This window comes from Salvelinus alpinus, chromosome 14, assembly GCF_045679555.1.
Source record: "Salvelinus alpinus chromosome 14, SLU_Salpinus.1, whole genome shotgun sequence".
Lineage (NCBI taxonomy): Eukaryota > Metazoa > Chordata > Actinopteri > Salmoniformes > Salmonidae > Salvelinus > Salvelinus alpinus.
In genome coordinates this window covers 21,508,016-21,535,324 of record NC_092099.1, presented here as the reverse complement: position 1 = coordinate 21,535,324, position 27,309 = coordinate 21,508,016, and the positions used below count along the sequence as shown (strand labels likewise).

The window sequence follows — 27,309 nt, the reverse complement described above, 5'->3', positions numbered from 1 at the left end:
GAGATGGCGCTGCAGTGGTTAGCTGCCATCTTATGGGCTCTGACCAATTCTGCTATTTTGTCTTTTTTTTCTGTTCTTAACTTTTTTGCTATAATTTACTACAATTGATAAACAGCTTATGGACATCAAAACAGCGGTCACTAACCTACATTTGGATGAAGATTTCTACTTCAACGAGTTGGCAGCTCTGGATGTAATGCTTACCCGGTACCAGGCCCTGATCCCAGGGACTTGAAAGAGGGAGAGGCGGTGAAAGAAAGGCAAATGAGGCGGTGTCATGATTAGACTACGTCGGCGAGCATCTAGACTGCCATTTCCCTCTGTTTTGTTTGCGAACCTACAATCACTAGAGTACAAACTGGACGAGCTCCGTTCGAGACTATCCTATCAACGGGACCTGAAAAACTGTAATATACTATGTTTCTCAGAGTCGTGGCTGAATAAGGACATGGATAATATATACCTCGCTGGCTTTTCCATGCACCGTCAACATCAGATGGCAGCCTCAAGTAAGATGAGAGGGGGAGGGGTGTTTCCTTGTTAACTACAGTTGGTGCAAAATCTCTAATGTTAAGCAAGGCTCGAGTTTTTGCTCGCTTAAATTAGAATGCCTAATGATAAACTGCAGACCATAATATTTACCAGTAGAGTATTACTATATATACAGTACCAGTCAAAATTTTGGACACACCTACTTATTCAAGTAAAAAATATATATATATTTTCTACATTGCAGAATAATAGTGAAGATATCAAAACTATTAAATAACACATATGGATTCATGTAGTAACCAAAAAAGTGTAAACAAATCAAAATATATTTCATATTTGAGATTATTCAAAGTCAAATCGAAACCAAATCAAATTTTGTTGGTCACATACACATGGTTAGCAGTGCATGTGCAGTGTAGCGAAATGCTTATGCTTCTAGTTCTGACAGTGCAGTAATATCTAATTAGTAATCTAAAAATTCCACAACAACTACCTAATACACACAAATCTAAAGGAATGGAATAAGAATTTGTACATTTGTACATACATATATGGATGAGCAATGACTGAGCGGCATAGACAAGATGCAATAGATGGTATAAGATACAGTATATACATATGAGATGAGTAATGTAAGATATGAAAACATTATTAAAGTGACATTATTTAAAGTGAGTAGTGATCGATTTATTAAAGTGGCCAATGATTTGAGTCTCTATGTAGGCAGCAGCCTCTCTGTGTTAGTGATGGCTGTTCAACAGTCTGGTGGCCTTGAGATAGAAGCTGTTTTTCAGTCTCTTGGTCCCAGCTTTGATGCACCTGTACTGACCTCACCATCTGGATGGTAGAGTGGTGAACAGGCAGTGGCTCGGGTGGTTGTTGTCCTTGATTATCTTTTTGGCCTTCCTGTGACATCGGGTGCTGTAGGAGTCCTGGAGGGCAGGTAGTTTGCCCCTGGTGATGCGTTGTGCAGACCGCACCACCCTCTGGAGAAGCTTGAGGTTGAGGGCGGTGATACGTCCAACAGGATGCTCTCAATTGTGCATCTGTAAAAGTTTGTGCGGGTTTTAGGTGACAAGCCAAATTTCTTCAGCCTCCTAAGGTTGAAGAGGCGCTGTCGCACCTTCTTCACCACACTGTCTGTGTGGGTGGACCATTTCAGTTTTTCTGTGATGTGTACGCCAAGGAACTGTCCACCTTCTCCACTACTGTCGCATCTATGTGGATAGGGGGGTTGCTCCCTCTGCTGTTTCCTGAAGTCCACAATCATCTCCTTTGTTTTGTTGACGTTGAGTGAGAGGTTATTTTCCTGACACCACACTCCGAGTGCCCTCACCTCCTCCCTGTAGGCTGTCTTGTTGTTGTTGGTAATCAAGCTCACTACTGCTGTGTTGTCTGCAAACTTGATGATAGAGTTGGAAGTGTGCATGGCCACACAGTCATGGGTGAGCAGGGAGTACAGGAGGGGGCTGAGCACGCGCCCTTGTGGGGCCCAGTGTTGAGGATCGGCGGGGTGGAGATGTTTTTGTCCTACCTTCACCACCGGGTGGCAGCCCATCAGAAAGTCCAGGACCCAGTTGCACAGGGCGGGGATGAGACACAGGGCCTCCAGCTTAATGATGAGCTTGGAGGGTACTATGGTGTTGAATGCTTAGCTGTAGTCGATGAACAGCATTCTTACATAGGTATTCCTCTTGTCCAGATGGGATAGGACAGTGTGCAGTGTGATGCCGATTGCATCGTCTGTGGACGTGATGGGGCGGTATGCAAACTGAAGTGGGCCCAGGATGGCAGGTGCGGTGGAGGTGATATGATCCTTGACTAGTGTAATATTCTTGTTAGAACCAAGTACTGAGTTTATTCTTGTTAGAACCAAGTACTGAGTTTATTCTTGTTAGAACCAAGTACTGAGTTTATTCTTGTTAGAACCAAGTACTGAGTTTATTCTTGTTAGAACCAAGTACTGAGTTTATTCTTGTTAGAACCAAGTACTGAGTTTATTTGTTATAATTAATTGGCAATACATTTTAAAAGGTGATTGAATTGCTCCTGAATTGTAATGTTGTTAATGCATTTCTTTTGAAGAAATATTTCTTTAATGTATACGTGAATAGGTTGGTTTACTTTTGAGTTTAATTTTTGACCAATAAGGTCGATTGTTAAGCTCTGGTCAATGGGAGAATTGACCTGGTTAACGGGAGGCCTGGGGAAAAAAAGAGAGCGAGAGAGACGTTGAAAAAAGGATAGACACTAGATTATGACCGTTGGTGAAGAAAAATTATAAAAGAAGACGATAGCAATAGAACAAAACCCATACCTACCGAGTTTTGAAGGGAAATACAGAATTTATTTGAAAAGAGAGTTGTTATAATTTTGTTAAGAAAGACAGCCTTGAGGTTAGCCTAGCATCATGTGACACCGAGAGAGAATTGCTTGGGAAAGATTAACGAGTTCATGTTCCCATGGGATATCGGTTACTGATAAAGAGTACTGTCTGCATTGATAGCTGTGCTTGCTGTGGATCTTGTGAGGAAACCTGCAAGGAACTGCCATATTTCGCTAAGGGAATATCTACGAGTAGTGAGTTACCACAACAGTGTTTTTTTTTTTGCTCCAACGCACGCCAAAGGGTTATTAATACCCTATTTGTCATCACCCTAGATAGTTTACAATAGGGATTCTTATTGGAGATGTCCTTCTCACCTAACATCCCATGCTGTTGAGATACTTTACGTAAGTTAATATCACGAGAGTCAAATTCGAGCCTGGTGTGAGGGTTACACTAGTCTCTCAAAGCACTTCATGATGACAGAAGTGAGTGCTATGGTGCGATAGTAATTTAGTTCAGTTATCTTTGCCTTCTTGGGTACAGGAACAATGGTGTCCATCTTGAAGCATGTGGGGACAGCAGACTGGGATAGGAAGCGATTGAATATGTCCGTAAACACACCAGCCAGCTGGTCTGCACATGCTCTGAGGACGTGGCTAGGGATGCTGTCAGGGCCAGCAGCCTTGCGAAGGTTAACAAGTTGAAATGTCTTACTCACGTCGGCTACGGAGAAGGCGAGGGGGGGCCCGCAGTCCTTGGTAGCGGGCTGCGTCAGTGGCACTGTATTATCTTCAAAGCGGGCAAAGAAGGTGTTTAGTCTGTCTGGAAGCAAGACGTCGGTGTCCGTCTGGAAGCAAGACGTCGGTGTCCGTGACGTGGCTGGTTTTCTTTTTGTAGTCCGTAATTGCCTGTAGACCTTGCGACATACGTCTCATGTCTGAGCCGTTGAATTGCGACTCCACTTTGTCCCTATACCGACATTTTGCTTGTTTTATTGCCTTACGGGAGGGAATAACTACAAATGTTAATATTTGGCTATATTCCCAGTCATCTTTCCATGGTTAAATGCAGTGGTTCGCGCTTTCAGTTTTGCGCAAATGCCGCCATCTAGCCACTGTTTCTGGTTAGGGTAGGTTTTAATAGTCGCAGTGGGTACAACATCTCCAATGCACTACCTTATAAACTCACTCACCGAGTCAGCGTATAAATCAATGTTATTCTCTGAGGCTGCACAGAACATTTCCCAGTTAAAATCCCCAGCTACGATAAATGCAGGATATATGGTTTTCAGTGAAGTTCCTTGAGGGCCGTGGTGGTATCTGCTTGAGGGGGGATATACACATCTGTGACGATAACCAATAAGAATTCTCTTGTGAGATAATACGGTCGGCATTTGATTGTAAAGAATTCTAGGTCAGGTGAACAGAAGGACTTGAGTTCCTGTATCTTGTTATGATTACACCATGAGTCGTTAATCATGAAGCATACACCCCCGCCCTTGTTCTTCCCAGAGAGATGTTTATTTCTGTCAGCGCGACGGATGAATAAACCCGGTGGCTGTTCCGACTCTGACAACATTTCCAGAGATAGCTATGTTTCCATGAAACAGAGAATGTTGGAAGGCAACCCTTGCCCTAATTTCGTCCACCTTGTTGTCTAGAGGCTGGACTTTGACGAGTAATATACTTGGAAGCGGTGGGTGGTGTGCACGCCTTCGAAGTCTGACCAGGGTGTCTGCTCTGTCTACCTCTTCTGCGGCGACGTTGTTTTGGGTCGGCCTCTGGGATTAGATCCAATGTCCTGGGTGGTGGTCCGAACAAAGGATCCGCTTCGGGAAAGTCGTATTCCTGGTCGTAATGTTGGTAAGTTGACGTCGCTCGTATATACAGTGGGGAGAACAAGTATTTGATACACTGACAATTTTGCAGGTTTTCCTACTTACAAAGCATGTAGAGGTCTGTAATTTTTATCATAGGTACACTTCAACTGTGAGAGAAGGAATCTAAAACAAAAATCCAGAAAATCACATTGTATGATTTTTAAGTAATTAATTTGCATTTTATTGCATGACATAAGTATTTTTTTTTTTTATTTGGTACAGAAACCTTAGTTTGCAATTACAGAGATCATACGTTTCCTGTAGTTCTTGACCAGGTTTGCACACACTGCAGCAGGGATTTTGGCCCACTCCTCCATACAGACCTTCTCCAGATCCTTCAGGTTTCGGGGCTGTCGCTGGGCAATACGGACTTTCGGCTCCCTCCAAAGATTTTTTATTGGGTTCAGGTCTGGAGACTGGCTAGGCCACTCCAGGACCTTGAGATGCTTCTTACGGAGCCACTCCTTAGTTGCCCTGGCTGTGTGTTTCGGGTCGTTGTCATGCTGGAAGACCCAGCCACGACCCATCTTCAATGCTCTTACTGAGGGAAGGAGGTTGTTGGTCAAGATCTCGCGATACATGGCCCCATCCATCCTCCCCTCAATACGGTGCAGTCGTCCTGTCCCCTTTGCAGAAAAGCATCCCCAAAGAATGATATTTCCACCTCCATGCTTCACGGTTGGGATGGTGTTCTTGGGGTTGTACTCATCCTTCTATTCCTCCAAACACGGCGAGTGGAGTTTAGAGCAAAAAGCTCTATTTTTGTCTCATCAGACCACATGACCTTCTCCCATTCCTCCTCTGGATCATCCAGATGGTCATTGGCAAACTTCAGACGGGCCTGGACATGCGCTGGCTTGAGCAGGGGGACCTTGCGTGCGCTGCAGGATTTTAATCCATGACGGCGTAGTGTGTTACTAATGGTTTTCTTTGAGACTGTGGTCCCAGCTCTCTTCAGGTCATTGACCAGGTCCTGCCGTGTAGTTCTGGGCTGATCCCTCACATTCCTCATGATCATTGATGCCCCACGAGGTGAGATCTTGCATGGAGCCCCAGACCGAGGGTGATTGACCGTCATCTTGAACTTCTTCCATTTTCTAATAATTGTGCCAACAGTTGTTGCCTTCTCACCAAGCTGCTTGGCTATTGTCCTGTAGCCCATCCCAGCCTTGTACAGGTCTACAATTTATCCCTGATGTCCTTACACAGCTCTCTGGTCTTGGCCATTGTGGAGAGGTTGGAGTCTGTTTGATTGAGTGTGTGGACAGGTGTCTTTTATACAGGTAACGAGTTCAAACAGATGCAGTTAATACAGGTAATGAGTAGAGAACAGGAGGGCTTCTTAAAGAAAAACTAACAGGTCTGTGAGAGCCGGAATTCTTACTGGTTGGTAGGTGATCAAATACTTATGTCATGCAATAAAATGCAAATTAATTACTTAAAAATCATACAATGTGATTTTCTGGATTTTTGTTTTAGATTCCGTCTCTCACAGTTGAAGTGTACCTATGATAAAAATGACAGACCTCTACATGCTTTGTAAGTAGGAAAACCTGCAAAATCGGCAGTGTATCAAATACTTGTTCTCCCCACTGTATACAATAGTTCTTCTCGGCTATACGTAATAACACTTGAGATTTTCTGGGCTAGCAATGTAAGAAATAATACATAAAAAAACAAATACTGCATAGTTTTCTAAGGACTCGAAGTGAAGCGGCCATCTCTATCGGCGCTATCCTTTGCCTTGATGACAGCTTTGCCCAATCTTGGCATTCTCTCAACCAACTTCATGAGGTAGTCACCTGTAATTAATTTCAATTCACAGGTGTGCTTGTTAAAAGTTCATTTGTGGAATTTCTTTCCTTCTTAATGCATTGGAACCAATCAGTTGTGTTGTGAAAAGGTAGCGGTGGTATACAGAAGATAGTCCTATTTGGTAAAATACGAAGTCCGTATTATGGCAAGAACAGCTCAAATAAGCAAAGGGAAATGATTGGTCATCATTACTTTAAGACATGAAGGTCAGTCAATACGGAAAATTTTAAGAACTTTTAAATAGTTTCTTCAAGTGCAGTCGAAAAAACCTTCAAGCACTATGATGAAACTGGCTCTCATGAGAACCACCACAGGAAAGAAAGACCCAGAGTAATCTCTGCCGCAGAGGATGAGTTCATTAGTTACCAGCCTCAGAAATTGCAGCCCAAATAAATGCTTCATAGAGTTCAAGTAACAGGTACATCTCAACATCAACTATTTAGACGAGACTGCGTGAAACAGAACTTCTTATTGCTGCAAAGAAATCACTACAAAAGTTTCCAGTATATTGTAGCTCTAACAGAGAAGGCTGATTTGCTAATTTTACTGTGTCGAAAAGGGACAACGCAATCCCCTCTAGTTACTGCCCTTGTTATCCTGGATGTGCTTTCCTTGAGCATGATATGCCGGCATAGGGGTGGAGGGGCAAGACCATGCAGGATCTTAAAGACAAGGCTTGCATCTACATACTGCTTAAAGCTATCCAGACGAAATAAATTATGTTTTTAAATGATATCATAATGGTGGTAACTGTTTGGTTTGTTATCAAAAATCTTAAGTGTTTGTTTGTAGAGTGATTCAATTGGTTTCAGAATAGTAGCTCCTGCTTGTGAACAGCATGTGAGGCAATATCTCAGATGTGAGAAGATCACAGCATGCATATATAGTTTGGCGGCCTCCAGAGTAAGGAAAGGTCTGATAAACGTAAAGTTGGATAATCCAAACTTGACCCTGTTAACCACCTTCTTCACATGTTTCTTAAATGTCAAGTTGGAGTCCAAAATGACACCAAGATACCTGAAGTTAGACACAACTTTCAGATTCTCCCCATTAACAAGAACAGCTCGTTGGGAAGAATCAATGGATTTCTTAGAGAAGTACATACAAGCAGTCTTGTTGATATTTAAATGCAGGCAATAAGTAGTCATCCATTTAGAAACATGTACCATAGCTTCAGTTAACTTGTTAACAACCAATTGTCTATTTTTTGAGTGTACATACAGAACTCTATCATCTGCATACATCTGCATGCTAACTAGTGGGCAAGTAAGTGGGAGATCATTTATATAGATGGTAAACAGAAGGGGGCCTAATATTGACCCTTGTGGGACCCTAATGTTATATTAAAGAGAGTCCGACTGAGTGTCCCCCAAACAAACCCTTTGACTTCTGTTTGTCAGATGGGAAAACATCCAACTAATGACTTCAGTGGACACATTAAGGAAGGATAGTTTGGATAGGAGCACCTCATGATTCACAGTATCAAAGGCTTTTTTAAGATCCAAAAAGACTGCGCCGACTTCACCACCTATGTCCAGTTTAGATTCAATGCACTCCAGAAAATAGCAATTGGCTGTTTCGGTAGAATGGTTCGTTCGAGTCCAAATTGCATTTGATGTATTGCGTTGCCCTCAATACAGTGATCAGTCAGGTGATCAGCCACCCATTTTCAGCTACTTTTGATAGCTGGAAGAATTCTTATAGGCCGGTAATTTTCCACCAGTGTTGGGTCACCAGATTTTAAAACAGGTATCACTGCAGCAGACTTCCAAACATTGGGGAAGAACCCATATTTGATGGACAGATTAACTAGATGTACAATAGGGGCAATCAGAGAATATTTGTGTCTCTTCAGGAATGCAGTGTCAAGATCAAATACATATTTTGTTCTAGAGCTCCTGAAGAAGCTAATAATACTGTCCAGTGCTGACGCTGAGATTTCAGGAATTTTGAAAATTGGTTTATTATTATCTATGGGAGTGAGGACTGTGGTCTTGGTTGAAAATCTTTGAGCACGTTCCCTGACAGAGTCAACAACAAAAAATGTTAAAGCTGGTGGATATGAAATTGGAGTCTTGAATTACAATCCCATTAATTCAGGATGTTTTTTGGACTTTTCAGCTCCTCTCCCTGTTAGTTTGTTGCCATTTCCTTTCGCTTCATTGATCACTCTGAGAAAGAACTCTGCTTTTGCTTTTTTTTTAATATTCCTAACCACCTTATTTCTCAGTGATGCAAATATACGTCTGTCATCAACCCCACGCACTTTGCCAAAGCACAGCCCCCACTCCACTAGAGGGATATCTTCAACCACCAACTTACTATCCTGAGACAAGGCCGAGTATACCCCACAAAGATCTCCCCCATGGCACAACCCAAGGGGGGGCACCAACCCAGACAGGAAGATCACGTCAGTGACTCAATCCACTGAAGTGACGCACCCCTCCAAGGGACGGCATGGAAGAGCACCAGTAAGCCAGTGACTCAGCCCCTGTAATAGGGTTTGAGGGAGAGAATACCAGTGGAGAGAGGGGAACCGGCCAGGCAGAGGAGCAAGGGCGGTTTGTTGCTCCAGTGCCTTTCCGTTCACCTTCACCTTCACCTGCCTCCAGCTGTTGGCTTAGAAATTCTAGGGACAGTAAGGAAGCCTGCGTCTTGTGACCGTAGCGTACGTGTAGGTATGTACGGCAAGACCAAATCGGAAAGATAGGTAGGAGCAAGCCCATGTAATGCTTTGTAGGTTAGCAGTAAAACCTTGAAATCAGCCCTTGCCTTAACAGGAAGCCAGTGTAGAGAGGCTAGCACTGGAGTAATATAATCAAATGTTTTGGTTCTAGTCAAGATTCTAGCAGCCGTGTTTAGCACTAACTGAAGTTTATTTAGTGCTTTATCCGGGTAGCCGGAAAGTAGAGCATTGCAGTAGTCTAACCTAGAAGTGACAAAAGCATGGATACATTTTTCTGCATCATTTTTGCACAGAAAGTTTCAGATTTTTGCAATGTTACGTAGCTGGAAAAAAAGCTGTCCTCAAAACAGTCTTGATATGTTCGTCAAAAGAGAGATCAGGGTCCAGAGTAACGCCAAGTACAACCATCAAGATTAATTGTCAGATTCAACAGAAGATCTCTTTGTTTCTTGGGACCTAGAACTAGCATCTCTGTTTTGTCCGAGTTTAAAAGTAGAACATTCACTTCCTTATGTCTGAAACACAGGCTTCCAGGGAGGGCAATTTTGGGGCTTCGCCATGTTTCATCAAAATGTACAACTATATGTCGTCCGCATAGAATTGAAAGTTAACATTATGTTTCCGAATGACATCACCCAGAGGTAAAATATATAGTGAAAACAATGGTGGTCTCAAAACAAAGCCTTGAGGAACACCGAAATTTACAGTTGATTTGTCAGAGGACAAACCATCCACAGAAACAAACTGATATCTTTCCGACAGATAAGATCTAAACCAGGGCAGAACTTGTCCGTGTAGACCAATTTGGGTTTCCAATCTATCCAAAAGAAAGTGCTGCTTTTGATACCATTGATCATCACAAAGTTCTAGCAGCACGAGGACAGATGCAGAGCCTCGGTCTGACGCCATTAAAAGGTAATTTACCACCTTCCCAAGTGCAGTCTCAGTTCTATGATGGGGTCTAAAACCAGACTGAAGCATTTCGTATACATTGTTTGTCTTCAGGAAGGCAGTGAGTTGCTGCGCAACAGCTATTCCATACATTTCTGAGAGGAATGGGAGATTCGATATAGGCCGATAGTTTTTTATATATTTTCTCGGTCAAGCTTTGGCTTTTTCAAGAGAGACTTTATTACTTCCACTTTTAGTGAGTTTGGTACACATCTGGTGGATAGCAAGCCGTTTATTATGTTCAACACAGGAGGGCCAAGCACAGGAAGCAGATCTTTCAGTAGTTTAGTTGGAATAGGGTCCAGTATGCAGCTTGAAGGTTTAGAGGCCATGATTATTTTCATCAATGTGTCAAGAGATATAGTGTTAAGAAAACTTAAGTGTCTCCCTTGATCCTAGGTCCTGGCAGAGTTGTGCAGACTCAGGACATCTGAGCTTTGGAGGAATAAGCAGATTTAAAGAGGAGTCCGTAATTTGCTTTCTAATGATCATGATCTTTTCCTCAAAGAAGTTCATGAATTTAAGTGAAAGCCATCCTCTCTTGGGGAATACTGCTTTTTAGTTAGTTTTTTAGTTAGCTTTGCGACAGTATCAAAAATATATTTGGATGCACCAAGTCTGGTACCAACAGGACACTAAACAGTTTCAACCCTCCAGCCATAAGACTACAAAACAGTTCACTAAATACTGTAGCTCCCCAGAGTATCTGCTTTGACCCTTTTTTTGCAATAACTCTTTTGACTCATCTCATATGCTGCTGCTATTGTTTATTATCTATCCTGTTGCCTAGTCACTTTACCACTACCTACAGTATATATACATATCTTAAATGTAATGTAAATATCTACCTCCATTACCTCTTACCCCTGCACATCGACTCAGTACTGGTACCCTGTGCATAGTGCAAGGTTATCGTTACTCATTGTATACTTTTCTCTCTGCATTGTTGGGAAGGGCCCATAAGTAAGCATTTCACTGTTAGTCTACACCTGTTGTTTACAACAAATAAAATGTGATTTGATTTAATTAGATTTATTGTCTGACACATTTCATTTGTTGCACCCCTTTCAAAAAAAGCTAATGACAAGTTAGATGGGGGACACAAGAGAAATTAAAATAAACAATTGGGCATTGGGGTACACTGTTACTCGTCTCGGGGAGAACACGCAGGCTAAAACACGCTCTGGATAAGATCTCTTCACTGCGTTGTGAGGACAAAGGGAGGAAGCTGTGAAGATAATCAGACACTTCGGTGAAAACACTGGCCCGTTGTGCCTCTACACATCCAGCTACAACGTTCTGGAGTGAAAGAGGGTTTATGTGAAACTGAGAGCACAGAGAGGGAGAGAGGGATTACAATCTCCCATCTGATAATGTTAGGATCCTGGTTCAGACAAGTTACCAGTTGAGCGTGGAGAGGTGAAATGGTTTGATGCGGATTCCACACTGATGCAGTCGTTTTCGGTATGCCTCATTGGAACGTCTGTGCAAGATGCAGTGGCCGCCAAGGTATTTGGCAATTAAACACACATGAAAGTCGACGGAACATGACGAAAGCCACTGTTCTGCTTGTACATGCATATCAGTGTGTTTGTTCAACTACACCGAACAAAAATATAAATGCAACATGCAACAATTTCAACGATTTTACTGACTTACATTTCATATAAGGAAATCAGTCAATTGAAATGAATTCATTAGGCCCTAATCAATCGATTTCACATGACTGGGAATATAGCTATGCATCTGTTGATCACAGATACCTTAAAAAAAGTAGGGACGTGGATCAGAAAACCAATCAGTATCTGGTATGACCACCATTTGCCTCATGCAGTGCGACACATCTCCTTCACATAGAGATAATCAGGCTGTTGATTGTGACCTGTGGAATGTTGTCCCACTCCCCCACTCCTTTCCAATGGCTGTGTGAAGTTGCTGGATATTGGTGGGAACTGGAACACGCTGTTGTACACGTCGATCCAGAGCATCCCAAACAGGCTCAAGAACTGGGAAGAACTGGGGACATTTTCAGTTTCCAGGAATTGTGAACAGATCCTTGCGTTATGTGACCGTGCGTTATCTTGCTGTAACATGAGGTGATGGCGGGGAATGGATGGCACGACAATGGGCCTCAGGATCTTGTCACACTATCTCTGTGCATTCAAATTGCAATCAATAAAATGCAATTGTGTTCATTGTCGGTAGCTTATGCCTGCCTGCCAATACCATAACCCCACCATGGGCCACTCCAAAACATTGACATCAGCAATCCGCTCGCCCACACAACACCATACATGCAGCTCGGTAGGCTTCTCTGCCTATGTAGAGTAAATGATTGGACTGCATGCTTATCTGCCTAGGCCCTATTGTGAACCCTCAAGATCCAAGTCACAATGGTTCTCCCCTTACTCATGAACAAATACTATGTTCATCCCAATGGAGACACAGGAATCCTATGCACCTTGACACTCAAACGTTCTCTTTGAGTCATTAGACTTACGGTACCTTTTGCCCCAACATGTAGAGCAGTATTTCTAATATATATATATTTTTTTAGTTCTCTTCTTTCTGGAGTCAGACATTAACATATTGGGTTTCTGTGTCTAAGGGCAGATAGGTCTGTGCACTGACTAATCTCATTTTGTGGATTATGCCACAAATGGAGGCAACACAATCCCAATTATGCTCTAGACAGCTGGAGTACAATGGGCGTGAATTTAACCTGGAGTTTTTCATTTTCATGTATAGTCATTGCTATATTGTTTTACACCACGGAGACAGAGCTACAGAGCATAAGCCCTTTGGGAAATAACAATTTATGGTGGATAATATAAGTGACCTCCGTTTAAAATGTCAACAACAGGTATAATAGTTGGGTCCCACTTAAAATGACGTTCAGCTTATAAAGGCTTCATAAAGCCGTCATAATGCCTTCATAAGCACTACATACATGTGTTAAAGCATCTATAACCATATGTGATGCTTTATAAAGGGTTCATAAATGTGGCATAACTGTTTGACATAATTACCAATGTCAAATGTGACATAACCCACTTTATAAAGGGTGACATGTTGTGCTCAAGGATGGCATATGCTCTAAAGTGAACGTTAATAACCTATTTATTGACATTTTATGTAATATTCTGTGAAGTGAGAAGCTTTTGGTTGTTCATGATACATCTATAAAGACACTGTACTTAATTTAAAGTGAGACCCCTTTATGTATGTGTTATAAATTACCAAATGCTTTGTATCGTATGATGCTGTACTTACTATAAAGTCAGACACCTTTGGTCATTGATAACACATACATAAAGGCCTAATGATGTAAAACAAAAATGTATTAACACTTCAGGAATTATCACTAACAGCTAAAACAAATAAACATCAAAGACTTGTTTAAACCATACGTTTCCTTTTATTTGTACATTTTTAAAACAATACAAATATATAAAGTTTTAAAAAGTCCAGCAGTGCAATTACATTGAACATTACACAGGGCTGTGAATAGTGTAGCTTGACCCTGAGTTGGCGGACAAATGATTCTTGCCTCTCTTCCTGCTGGAGGTACTGCATGTTGGTTCCAACCTTAAAAGTAACAAAGAAAGTTAGCAGGCCATTGAGGAAATGTCTTTGTCACACCATCTGGATAAGGCATTTCTGTTCTGCGCCAGAAACTCTAAATGGGGAGATGGAAAACTCCATTTGATTCGAATTATTATATTCCTCTTTCAATTACAAATCTCATGACTTGACAATGAGATGTGGCTGTATCTAGGTGGATCTTTAGTTAGGTGAGCCTGCTAGCTAGCAACATTTCGGATGGATAGCAATTGCTCTGAAGTCACTGAAATTATTTAAAATATCGATTGAGGTCACTACAGTATGTAATCTAACACAAAACTCAACTACTACAAACTAATTTCAATTACAATAAAAAAAGGTTACGTTACTTGATTTTCGCTGTCCAGTGGCACCAAAAGTGGTCATTTGATTTCCAAACGTATCACATGATCAGCGTCTCGTCAGCAACACTAAAAAAGTGATTCCGTGTCACGGAATTTCTAAAATTTTAAAAGTTGAAGTCCCTCACGTAATAGTATAAAAGTGTCAATAACCTGTATTTATTCATGATATATTGAGTTATTGTCTAAACATTATCAATGATTCATACTTGTTCATATTTAAAGTGACATTTGCGTAAAATGTGGGTTTTAAAACATGTTCCAAGGTCAAATGAATGCCCCAATGTGAATCACTGTATATGGAATACATATTGGTTTAGAGCAGGAACTATTCTTGGTGCCGCAGTAAAATAATTGTAGGGAATACTCAGTAAATCTGTAGAATGTATGGTTTCATTACATGGGGCTCTGAATAATATGGAGTGTTGCTGGCCTTTTACTGTATATGGATATCAATGTATATGGAATACATAATCATCACATATATACTTACTGCACTACAGAAAACCCGCTAACCAAACAACATTAAAGGGAAGACCTCTTATTGTCATCCCCTGATGTGGTTTAAGCATTGTTGTGAACACATAAAATCAAATGTTGTTTTTCTATTTTAAAAAAAAGTGTGAAAAACTGGAAAACCCAGAAAAAAATTGGGAAATCCGAAACCTGGACAAACGAAACTGAGAAAATGTAATTTGGGGGAAAAAACTGACGAAAATGTAAACGGATTTTAAAAGGCCCTACCAATTTTTTTTGCCATGCATGACTTCAATTTAGAGCGTGTGTCATCCTGCAGCACAGCATTTTTATGGGAAAAGTTGAGGTCAGGTCCAATTTTGACTTTGCACCCAAGAGGGAAAGAGGTTGAGCCATCCTAGAAATGTTTTAGAGAAATATACAGCACATTCGGACAGTATTCAGACCCCTTGACTTTGTAAAAATGTTGTTACGTTACAGCCTTATTCTAAAATTGATTAAATTGTTGTTTTCCCTCATCAATCTATAAACAATATCCCATAATGACTAAGCAAAAACAGGTTTTTAGAAATGTTAGCAAATGCATAAAAAAAAAACAGAAATATCACATTTACATAAGTATTCAGACCCTTTACTCAGTACTTTGTTGAAGTACCTTTGGCAGCGATTACAGCCTTGAGTATTCTTAGGTATGACGCTATAAATTTGGCACACCTGTATTTCGGGGATTTTCTCACATTCTTCTCTGCAGATCTTCTTAAGCTCTGTCAGGTTGGATGGGGAGTATCGCTGCACAGCTGTTTTCAGGTTATTCCCAGAGATGTTCAATTGGGTTCAAGTCTGGGCTTTCGCTGGGGCACTCAAGGACATTCAGAGACTTGTCCTGAAGCCACTTCTGCGTTGTCTTGGCTGTGTGCTTGGGGTTGTTGTCCTGTTGGAAGGTGAACCTTCACCCCAGTCTGAGATCCTGAGCGCTCTGTAGCAGGTTTTCATCAAGGATCTCTCTGTACTTTGCTCCGTTCATCTTAGCGTCAATCCTGACTAGTCTCCCAGTCCCAGCCGCTGAAACACATCCCCACAGCATTATGCTGCCACCACAATGCTTCACCGTAGGGATGGTGCCAGGTTACCTCCAGACGTGACACTTGGCATTCAGGCCAAAGTCTTTCAATCTTGGTTTCATCTGACCAGAGAATCTTGTTTCTCATGGTCTGAGAGTCTTTCAGCTGTCTTTTGGCAAACTCCAAGCGGGCTGTCATGTGCCTTTTACTGAGGAGTGGCTTCCGTCTGGCCACTCTACCATAAAGGCTTGATTGTGGGAGTCCTTCAGAGATGGTTGTCCTTCTGGAAGGTTCTCCCATCTCCACAGAGGAACTCAGAATGACCATCGGGTCCCTGGTCACCTCCCTGATCATGGCCCTTCTCCCCCAATTGCTCAGTTCGGCCGGGCGGCAAGCTCTAGGAAGAGTCTGGTGGTTTCAAACTACTTCCATTTAATTAAGAATGATGGGGGCTACTGTGTTCTTGGGGACCTTCAATGCTGCAGACATATTTTGGTACCTTTCCCCAGATTTGTGCCTCGACACAATCCTGTCTCGGAGCTCTACGCACAATTCCTTCAACCTCATGTTTTGGTTTTTGCTCTGACATGCACTGTCAACTGTGGGACCTTATATTGACAGGTGTGTGCCTTTCCCAATCATGTCCAATGACTTGAATTCATCACAGGTGGACTCCAGTCTAGTTATAGAAACATCTAAAGGATGATCAATGAAAACAGGATGCACCTGAGCTCAATTTCGAGTCTTATAGCAAGGGGACTGAATACTTATGTAAATAAGCTATTTTCTGGTTTTTATTTTTTTGTAAATTAGCAAACATTTCTTAAAAACCTGTTTTCGCTTTGTCATTATGGGGTATTGTGTATAGATTGATGAGGGAAAAAATTAACTCCACTATACTGGCGTTGCAATGCTCTACCAAGATGCATTGTGAATACTTTGTGAAGCCTCAATTTAACATCATTTATAAGGCCTTTATTAAGTTGTGCCTATGCCACCCTTTAGAAAGCCCAGATTTATGTCATATGTGACAGTAGGTTATGTCGCATTTGTCTTTTGGTATTTATGTCACACAGTTATGCCACATTTATGAACCCTTTATAAAGCATGACATATAGTTATAGATGATTTGTAACACAGGTATGTAGTGTTTCTGAATGTTTTAAGAAGGCATATGAAGCCTTTATATGCTGCACTTAATTTGAAGCGAGACCAATAGTTGTTAGGTACAATTTAACAATGTGCCCCTACACTGACTGCACTTATACGACGTAGTACATTTGTATATATACCTTGGTATGAGGAATACTTATTGTGACTACAGTATATGTCATTTCTAGGTTATTACAGTGTTGTCACAATTACATGTGTTATTCCTCTGTAGTTACTGTTATATAAGGCCTTATTTAATGTAAATGTCTTTATTATATCCTGTTTTCTCGCAAGTGGGTATCCTGTTCATGGCAATGACAGCTATGACAACAGACCATGCTGGTATGGAACCGTTGTTGGGGTCATCCTGGTAACAAGGCAGGAGGTTATGATACTGATACTCTCGCAGGGTGACTGATCAGTGCTGCTTCCACAAATACAAAGAGGATAACCACCTGTTCTACCGCCAGAGAAAAGGAAATCATTGAGCATCCACCCTGAGAGAGGGGGAGAGAGGGAGAGAGAGAATCAAAATCTCTCTCTTCATACACAGAGATTAACCTGTTCTCTGTGGAGATGGGATGGAGGGATAAGAGGAGTGTAGAGAAATAGAGAAATACAGGTCTGGCACTGAGAATGATAAGACACATGGAAGCTGTTGCCAAGGAGATGACCAATATTCCCACCCTTGACCCTGGAATGAGTCGCCGTGACCAATACTGGAAACAATACTGGAACTGATCAGTGTTGTTATGTGCTAGGAGCAGCACTCATTCACAGTGGCTGAAGAGAAGAAAATATCCTGTTATTCTCGATCACTGAAACTGAATACTCCTGGTTATTATTTTAGGAAAGGGTAGGTGTTCGTCTTGCTGTTACGAGGTGGGATCCGTGTTGTGTGTCCTCTGAGTCACATTGGACATTCTCATTTTGTCCCCATTTGGAGTCAACTCAAAGGGAGATGTTTGGAATATTGTGTTTCCACCTTTCTCTATGCATTTATCAAACCTTGCACACTAAATTACATTTTGCTCTGTGGCCATTAAGTTTCACCATAACAGTACATTAAAAAACAAGATTAATACACCCTGGCAATAAAGAGGCATGGAACTGTCATATTGTGCAATTTTAACCATTATTTCTGAGAACCCTGGCAGGTTTTAGGTAGTTAATACTTCTCAAAGAGCTACTCGTTTCAACTCACGCAGAGAAGGCTGTGCACAAGCATAAATATGGGAATATTGTATTAAATGTCATAAGATTCACAGCATGTAAAGAGCAGAGGACATGAGAATCAATCTCAATGTAACAGTTCCAAATAGTTCCAAACTCCTGCTACGCTAGACAAGAGGGTCCCGTTTTAAAGGTCTCCATGCAGCAGGCAATTGAGATGAACGTTCCATCGATTGAACCAATTTAAGTCAAATTTTACATTAAGTATTTCTAAACCTTATAAAAATATTGCTGACGCAAAAGGCTATATCCCCATTTCAAACCCTTCTCTCACTGACTCGGTCAGGAAATGACCAAATCACAGAGTTAAATGAGGCACATCTCTTTTTTTAGCATAGGCCTCAGTCTTCTCCAAATGGAGAATTGAGAGCAGGCACGGACCTGACCATGTGGAAACAGTAATTAATTGCACAAGAGGATAATTTCTGCAGACATGATATGAACCATTCAAAGGTGAGCGTTGGTCCCGATGAAGACCCTGTCGAGTTTTATGAGGTGAGAGAAATATGCTGTTCTCCCGTATGGGCCATCTCAGTGTCCACTTCAATACATCTGGAGTCTCCTTCTAATTAAAAATAGTGTGTAAAACACACCTGTCATGGCTTTCAATCACCAAGATTCCTTGTCCTGAAACAACCTGTGCTGTTTTTCTGAACTGCCAATAGGGTTTCTACTGCTGTCCCAGGTCCTTCCCTCATTCCAATACCCAAAGAAGAGCTTCCAATGTCGTAAGATGGATTTTGTTTGCCAGTTCCCCAATAATAATTTCCTAACACAACAATCCTAACCTACTTGATAGCTATGGACTTGATAACTGGAGGCAAAAAGGCAATGAACCATTGAATTAAAAAAATCAGCACAGAGCACAACCAGTCTGCCATCTCTGGCTCAGGCCTAATTTTAGGCAAACACAGCCTTGCACTAAGGGGGCCCTTGTCTCTCAACAAATTGCTACTGCAATGCATAGAACAAATTATCAGGTCTCAAGCCAGCGAGATCTGACTCACATGCAACTCTCTGTACGGGAGGACTTGATGAGGTGCTGGGTCCTATAAAACTACAGGGGAGATTAGGCTTATACAATCATGGTGGGCTCTAGTCCTTCAGTCCCTGCATCTGCCTTGCACAACCCTTAAAGTTCTGATCATGTCACATTTTAGCAGATCCAAGCTGGGTTCCAGCCTAACAAGTCCCCACTACATTTCTTGGGGAGCAGAAAGGCATACAGAATAGCCTTTTAATGATTATGAATGCTGCCCGTTTGAACTTGTCTTATTCTACGTAACAGATGATGGAGGTGGCAAGGTCCAACTGTGATCCGTAATGGAATATTCAAGTCCTTAGTCAAACAAGCTGTGGCCAAGCAACATTAGAATAACAAGCATCTACTATGATTTAGGGCTGACATCTTTGTATCGGGATTTATATTGGCATCATCTGGGGAGAAGTTCTCCCTGATTGCTTGTGTCTTGTGCACACAATAACATATTGTACATACCAGGGAGTTGACAGCAAGTGTTGGGACGGGGCAAAGATAAACAGCTGGAGACATGGTACTCATTATCAAACATGCAATGGACATTCTGAGGCGTTTTGTCACAAAGCACCTCGACCGTTTATGGAGTCATTATGCTTGGGTTTTATTTGTCAAGGGTTGGCCCTATACAGAGCTCATTTCCATGTATCAAACAACATGGCGATTGGAGAAAGAAATAACAGTAATTTTTTCAGTTTATAGTTTCAAGGATGTAATCCTTGAAGGTCATAATTCGACATTTATGGAGACCACAATGCAGTGACAGGCCTGCCAAACAGTCTGCCAAGTGATGTGGCTGTAGCACAGTCATTAATGTGACTGTCACCGCTCACATTTCTCGAATGGAGCTGGAATAAAATACTAATGAATGACACCACAAGGACTTGATGCGTAACGTCCCCAAGAATGTGTCAATGTCTTTAGAAAGCATCGGGTGCAGCTGGTTATCCAGCCCACACATGGGCTTGTCACCAAAGCCAAAGTGGCGTTCTTCGAGTGAGGAACAGTCAGGCACCTTTGTGCAGGAGTGACGGTGTGGCAATGTGGAACCAGCCTAATGGCGTGCTGGTGATTAACTACCCTTCGCTGACGCTGGAATTTATCCTCACAAAGCCGAACAACAGTGGGTGCCCAGCCAAGTCAAGTGTTCTTCGAGTCATCACCACCTACCACCGTCACTTTCTTTTATGACTTGGATGCTCGCTGGTCACTCTTGAAATAACGAAGAGCCCTTTACTTTTCATTTACGTTGACCAAAGATTAAAGACAACCACCCAAAGCTGTGCTTTTGTCTTCTGAAAACCTTTTGTGGTGTGTCTTGTGAGGAAGCATGGCTAAGCGACTCTCCCACGTCATCATATAAACCACCCGGAGTCTGTTCTTCCTCATTAATGTGAAGTTTCCTGATATCTCACCCCTTGGCACTGGGGAAACACACATGCCTGGGAATGGGAAACTCTGTGACGCTGGCAAGCCTTCCCATAGGCTCTGGAAAAGTCCCTCTCTGCTCGGCATTGACCTCTGAGTCACTACTGCCTGGCACAAGCCAACCTGGAAATGCCAGATGCCACCAGGGGGAATTCCTCCGGGTGGCGAATGATGAATCAGATAATTGCTTTTGGGAATAAAATGTTCCCCCTAGATAAGGTGTCCAATGCAAAACACTGTTGTGTTTCGCAAAACGCTGATGTGTTTCGCAAAACAAGGTGAGATAATTGGTCAGTGTGATTCTCAGTCGATTTGGAAGAGGGAATCCATTCGCTATGAAGGAGATTCAAAAATATCTATATATGTTTTAAGGTTGCCAGTTCGTATTTGGAGTAGTGCTGTATGCTATATCCATAAATGCAGATCTACAAATTGTGCGATATTTCCCAAAACAGTCATTGAAATTGACTCCTTAATACATCAACCTCCACTCTGTTTTTGCAAGTGCATGTCACCCTGTCAGCTTGGGTCTGTGCTGGTTTCTCTCATAGTTGTGAGATGATTGATTATTAGTTTTTTTCTGTTGAGTCATGACATAACATCAATGGGGAGATGACAGGCTCATAAAACTTTAACTAGCGAACAACTGCAGTATGAGACATTTTGTGCATTCCTCAGGTATACTCATATCATTCATTATATAAATAAAGAAAAGGCCATCACATGTAATATATATTGAAGAATGCAAATAAGAATTTCTGTTGCAGTAAACATTCTGAGAAAACTGTGTCAGGGGGAAATTATAAACTAAATGTTTGGAGAATTTCAACCAACAAACTGCAATTCAAATATGCTCTCTGATGAATTGCTTTCAAACTGAAATACTTAAAAATTTGAAAATGAATAAAGGATAAATATAGACATCGATGATACCTTTTGGATAATCTCAGATTTTAAACTTTGACACAACGGTTTGATAAAAATGCCTTCCATTTCCCCCTGTAATACTTCCTACATCGTAGCAATGCCCAAAATAAACCACTGTAGAGATTTGGCATCTGACGCACATCTAACTCAAGGACTTCCTGATCAAATCTAAACTCACTGTGACAAGCAAAATGTGTTACGCAAAACCGCTTCACCCCTCCACAAATCCAAAGCCTCTTTATGGAAGAAATCTGTGAAACAATCCAAATATTTCAAACGGGTTTGTTCTGAAGGTTTATGAATACACTTTAATCTGGTGGGTTATGTCTCTTCAGACTTTGCTTCACAGACATACCATAAATGGCGAAAGCAGTCAGAGCGGAACAAAATGTCTAATCCTTCATTTCAACATTTCCAAACAGCTTCCCTCCTGAATGACATATCATGCCTTCTTCCGATAACTGTGGGCCTGAGCTGCATACAGTATCTCAAAATGACTGTGGCTCCATTAGGCTACATGTAACATGTGTGCAGTGTGTGGTAAAAATCACTGGGGAAGCCAAGCCAGGAAAAAAGCCATATTACAACCTATGTGTTATGATAATTGTGTCGTTTGCTCTATAACCTGTTAGTTCATATGCTTTGCCACCGTGATATGTAGGCCTAAGGCTAAGACAATAAGATGACACAGTGGCAGAATAAATTCAACCACACCTTTATTTGATCACAAAACCAGAGAGCAACATCTGTCCGGTGGAGTCCACAAAGCACATTGCATGTAACATACAGTTACATGATCCTACAGCATGGCCCATCAAGTTAATGTTTCCCACATTTTCGGACGACTAAACAACTTGATTTAGAACACTGGAGAGTTACCGCAGGTAGCAAAGAAAACAGGTGCAGCCTCCACTCTTCCAGCACCATTTCAACTTCAACATTTCCATATCATCGAATCACCTATGCTTAGTCTAATACAATAACAACTAAAAGATTACAAAAACAATTTAGTCCAATCAACGTAAGCTAAACATCATGATTTCTGATTTCTGTGTGTAAGCAGAAAAAAACACGTTGAATCATTCTACTTGTAGAGAAACGCCAAAGCCATCCTCCTCTCTTCCATGTTTCCAAAACTGTCTATGACTTTGTCATACAGTACACACTTTTAGTTTAGAACAGTTTGGGCATAATGACCATCGTTATGTTTGGAGCAAAAGCGGGAGGCTTGCAAGCCGAAGAGCACCATCGCAACCGTGAAGCACGGTGGTGGCAGCATCATGTTGTGGGGGTGCTTTGCTGCTGGTGCACTTCACAAAATAGATGGCATCATGAGGATGGAAAATTATGTGGATACATCGAAGCAGCATCTCAAGACATCTGTCAGGAAGTTAAAGCTTGGTCGCAAATGTGTCTTCCAAATGGACAATGACCCCAAGCATACTTCCAAAGTTGTGGCAAAATGCCTTAAGGTCAACAAAGTCAAGGTATTGGAGTGGCCATCACAAAGCCTGACCTCAATCCTATAGACAATTTGTGGGCAGAACTGAAAAAGCGTGTGCAAGCAAGGAGGCCTACAATCCCGACTCAGTTACACCAGCTCTGTCAGGAGGAATGGGCCAAAATTCACCCAACTTATTGTGGGAAGCTTGAGGAAGGCTACCCAAAACGTTTGACCCAAGTTAAACAATTTAAAGGCAATGCTACCAAATACTAATTGAGTGTATGTAAACTTCTGACACACTGGGAATGTGATGAAAGAAATAAAAGCTGAAATAAATCATTCTCTCTACTATTATTCTGACATTTTACATTCTTAAAATAAATTGGTGATCCTAACTGACCTAAGACAGGGAATTTTTACTTGGATTAAATGTCAGGAATTGTGAAAAACTGAGTTTAAATGCATTTGCCTAAGATGTATGTAAACTTCCGACTTCAGCTGTAATTGCACATTGCGATGCTTTACTTGCAGAGCGTACTGTCTTCTCTGGGATGTCGAAATCAATTCAGAATGATTTGATCGCTTCCATCGCATCATCCATTAAAAGTTAGATTAAAACGAGAGGTTGATGCAGCACATTTTTTCGTGCACACAAGTAAGCTTTCCATTTTCCTCCTGTATTTATTTAGCAAAGGTGATAACATATAATCCCTCCGGACAGACACAAGCAAAAACTCATTACATACATGTTGCAGCAGCCTAAGCTACACCTAAACATTAGAGATATGACATGCTCTATGGGATGGAAATGAGACAATTTTTCAGTCGGATCAATTGTAGGCTACTAATAATAGCAGCTGCAGACAGCCTATGTGCCCTGTCCATCTGGTCAGGGTAAACAAATTAGTAACCTTATGAATTTTGTGAGGGTTCAGTGGCCAGCCGGAGGAAGACGACACGACAGCCCCCTCCTCAGGGAATAGGTACTCAGTGTATAGCAAATTAATACACACCTGGTCCTACTAATTGGCTTGGTGTCTCCCTCTATATAGATGTGCCAGGAGAAGAGCTGGGGAAGGGATGGGGAGCAGACACAGGGACCGTGAGGACGTCAGACTTTCTTACCTCAGAGAAAGCCTCATCTGATGCACCTTGGCTCTATGTTAAACAAGGCAGGCTATAGATAAAGGGAAGCGTTCCCCCAGTAAATATGATGTGCAGTCTAAAGTCTAAAGACAAAGGAAGCTGTTTGTTGTTTTGAGTTCCCTTTTTGGCCACGGCCTTTTGGTCAGCTGCTTATGATTATTATTTTTACGCTGTTGTTTCAGCGTTGGACGCTACCTTGTACTGGACTTATTTTGTTGGGCGAAATATTTTTTTTCACTAAACAGGTTAAATAAAAGGAACCACAACCTCCGGTCTGTTCATTTCATGCCTCCCACCTGTGTTAGCGTGTTTCAGACTAGCTGATCCGGCATAATATATAGTAAAAAAAATTGTCAGGAGAAAATGTGAATGTGATCAAATTTGGTTAATATTCAAACTTGGGCTGGCTAGGCTACCTATATCTCTTCAATCACAAATTATTAACTGGAATGAATTAATCAACATAATAGTGATGGCATAGACTGTGAGCTCATTTTTAATTAGGCCTACAGTTGCATAAAGCGAGCTTAGCCATGTGAGTTCTATTGTCTCTGTGTCTGGGTAGAGGAAAACCCTCTGTTAGTCTAAATATAATTCATATGAACAAGTATAAGGTTGCTGTAGTTTGACAGAGTTTTCAACCTCCCCAGGGCAAGGAGTTTGTTCCAGGAGTTTATATTTTTCAACCATATGATCTGATTAGAAAAACCTGTCCCATCATAGCCCATATACAACTTATTCATTACTGTCATACCCTATAGGGTTAGGTTACCAAATAAGGAAAAATTCTGGATCCCAGGTGGAAAGAATTGCCCCACCACTCTGGGACCTATGGTGCCACCACTCTGGGACCTATGGTGCCACAAGTCTGCTCGCAGTTGTCAGTTATCATTGGTATGTGGATGATCAGGGCTTTATTCAGGAACGTTTCTTGGGCTACTTTGATGTGCGAAGTGGGCGAGATGCACAGTCTGTGTTTGACTTTGAACTCTTAGATGTCAGAGTTTAACTTCATGGAGAAATTTGTTGCCCAAATCTATGATGGCGCTGCTATAATGGAATGTATCTGCTAGTTGTATTTATAGCTAAGTCCCCTCCTGTTCCCTGATGAAGAGGTGATGACCACTCCACTACCATTGTCAACTCTCTCCTGACATGAACTGAAGCCATGTCTCATGTGTCCGCTCATCCACTGGCACATAGAATGTTTCCTCTCCAAGCACTGTGAGTAGACCTGTCAATGTTCTCTCATTACTGTATGTAGAGTCAATCACTGCCACAAATACAATCACGTTATTACACCTCAATGATTTTATTCGTTGCTTGGACTAACTCATTCTTAGCTCTTTTGTCTAACTGTGTAGTGCATTTTTGTCTTCCCAGTCAAATCCTGATCTCCCCTCAGTGGAAGAGTTGAGCTCTTCTGTCCTGCACTGAAGCCTATGAATGCATCAACCCCTATCCTGCAAGTCAAGCCTCTGAACACCTCAACTCATGCCTCATACCCTCATTCAATCACTGTTGTGCTCCCTTCTCAACACTGTAAGTAGCCCTCTCATTCCCATTCCCCATAATATTGTAAAATAAATGTCATAATTAAATGCTTTAGGTTAGAATAATTTGTTTTTGATGATTTTTAAAACACACTTTGTCGTCTTTGCGGGTCCGTGCCTATACCGTCGGTCTCCCATGCTCCTTACTTTTTCAAGTCACCAGCCTCCACTGACATCTAGATACATAATGAACTTCCATCCTCTCAGGCCAGAGGCACAATGTATGAATTTATAGTTGGATCAGAATCTTTATTATAATCATTGGCCAGTACGTAGAATTAAGTAAAACCACAAGTCCAAAGCCCTATCTCCATTCATGGCTAATTTAGGAAAGGGCTACTTTTAGCTAGCTAGATACCGGAGGACAGCAACACAACTAAATGCAACAATTTAAGTATTTTTTTCTGTCAAGGACTTTTGGCTTTTGATGTGATGTGATTGGTGTGAAGCCAAATTCAAACTGGCTTCTCTTGATACTTTTTTCTAGTGCGCCAGGGCCATTCACATTTGAGTCAGTTTAGCTCAACGCTGATTGGTTATTATTGTAAAATGTTTCTATCAAGGGAGGCCAAATGCTGGCTGGCTTCCCTTGCATTCAATGCTACAGGTGGCAACAATGTCATGCACTTTTTGACCAGACAGGACCTGAGAGATGGGTTACACATAGAAAGACAGAGGGGCACTGTTTCATTCGCTCTGATGCTTTCTCCAGTGAGATACATTTAGCCTCTAATAAAAATTATTAAACACAGAGAGACGAGATATATATATTATATCATTTTTTGTGTAATTTTTGGAGGTATATTTTTTGGGGTGGAAGCCTGGCTTCCCTTGGCTCCATGAATACACCCCACATCCATTTAGTGCCATTTAGTGTCCATTAAGTGTCACATTTAAAGTCATCTTATGTAATAGTGTTGGACAATGTAATTGTCACACAGCAATGGAGAAATAATATACAATTCACTGTTGCAATAACTGCTCACTGCAACTCCCTATGATGTCAGCGCTTTAACTCTGCATGATGGCCTGTCCCTGTCCTTCTCTTGGTTTTGACAATCCTTTATAGATAAATTTGACCTACATTGGGGTCCGGAATTATTGGATCACTGTATATTGTACGCTCCAAAAAAACTATATAATACAAACACACACATCAAAATCCACAAAAAAATGGTTAAGTGACCACAAAATCAACATTTTGAAATGGCTCTCTCAGTCTCTGGACTTAAACCCCATTTGAAAACCTGTGGTTTAATTGAACAGGGCAGTCCATAAGCGCAGACAAAGGATATCAAGGATAAAGAAAGATTATGTATGGAGGGAATGGTCCAAGATCCCTCCCATTGTGTTCTCCAATCTCATAAAATGTTTTAGAGAAAGTCTGTCCTCGCAGGGGAGGGTGCAGGAGCATTGAAAATAGGGGATCCTATCATTTTTATCCCTATCTTTTTTCATAGTTTTTATTTAATCTCTTTCTCTGAGCAATTGTATTAGAATAAAATAATGTAATATTTTTTTTTAAAGCATGCAATATTTATTTTATACAGTCTTTTTTGCTAATCTTTCTCAAGGGATTCAATAATCCCGGATCCCACAGTATCTAAATGTAACGGCTATCGTCATATTCCTCCTCCTCGGACGAGGAGAGGCGAGACGGATCGGACCAATACGCAGAGTGGGTAGTGCTCATGATAATTTATTAAATCGAAACTGAACACTAACATGAAACAAA

The 27,309-nt window shown here is 41.4% G+C and overlaps 1 long non-coding RNA gene across 1 annotated transcript; it reads left to right on the top strand.

The window, feature by feature from the left end:
* On the top strand, window positions 1–24,292 carry LOC139538181 (uncharacterized). The gene is made up of 2 exons (XR_011667685.1): window positions 1–509; window positions 23,928–24,292. It is a non-coding gene; the product is annotated as an uncharacterized lncRNA (long non-coding RNA).
* The last annotated feature ends 3,017 nt before the right edge of the window (window positions 24,293–27,309 follow it).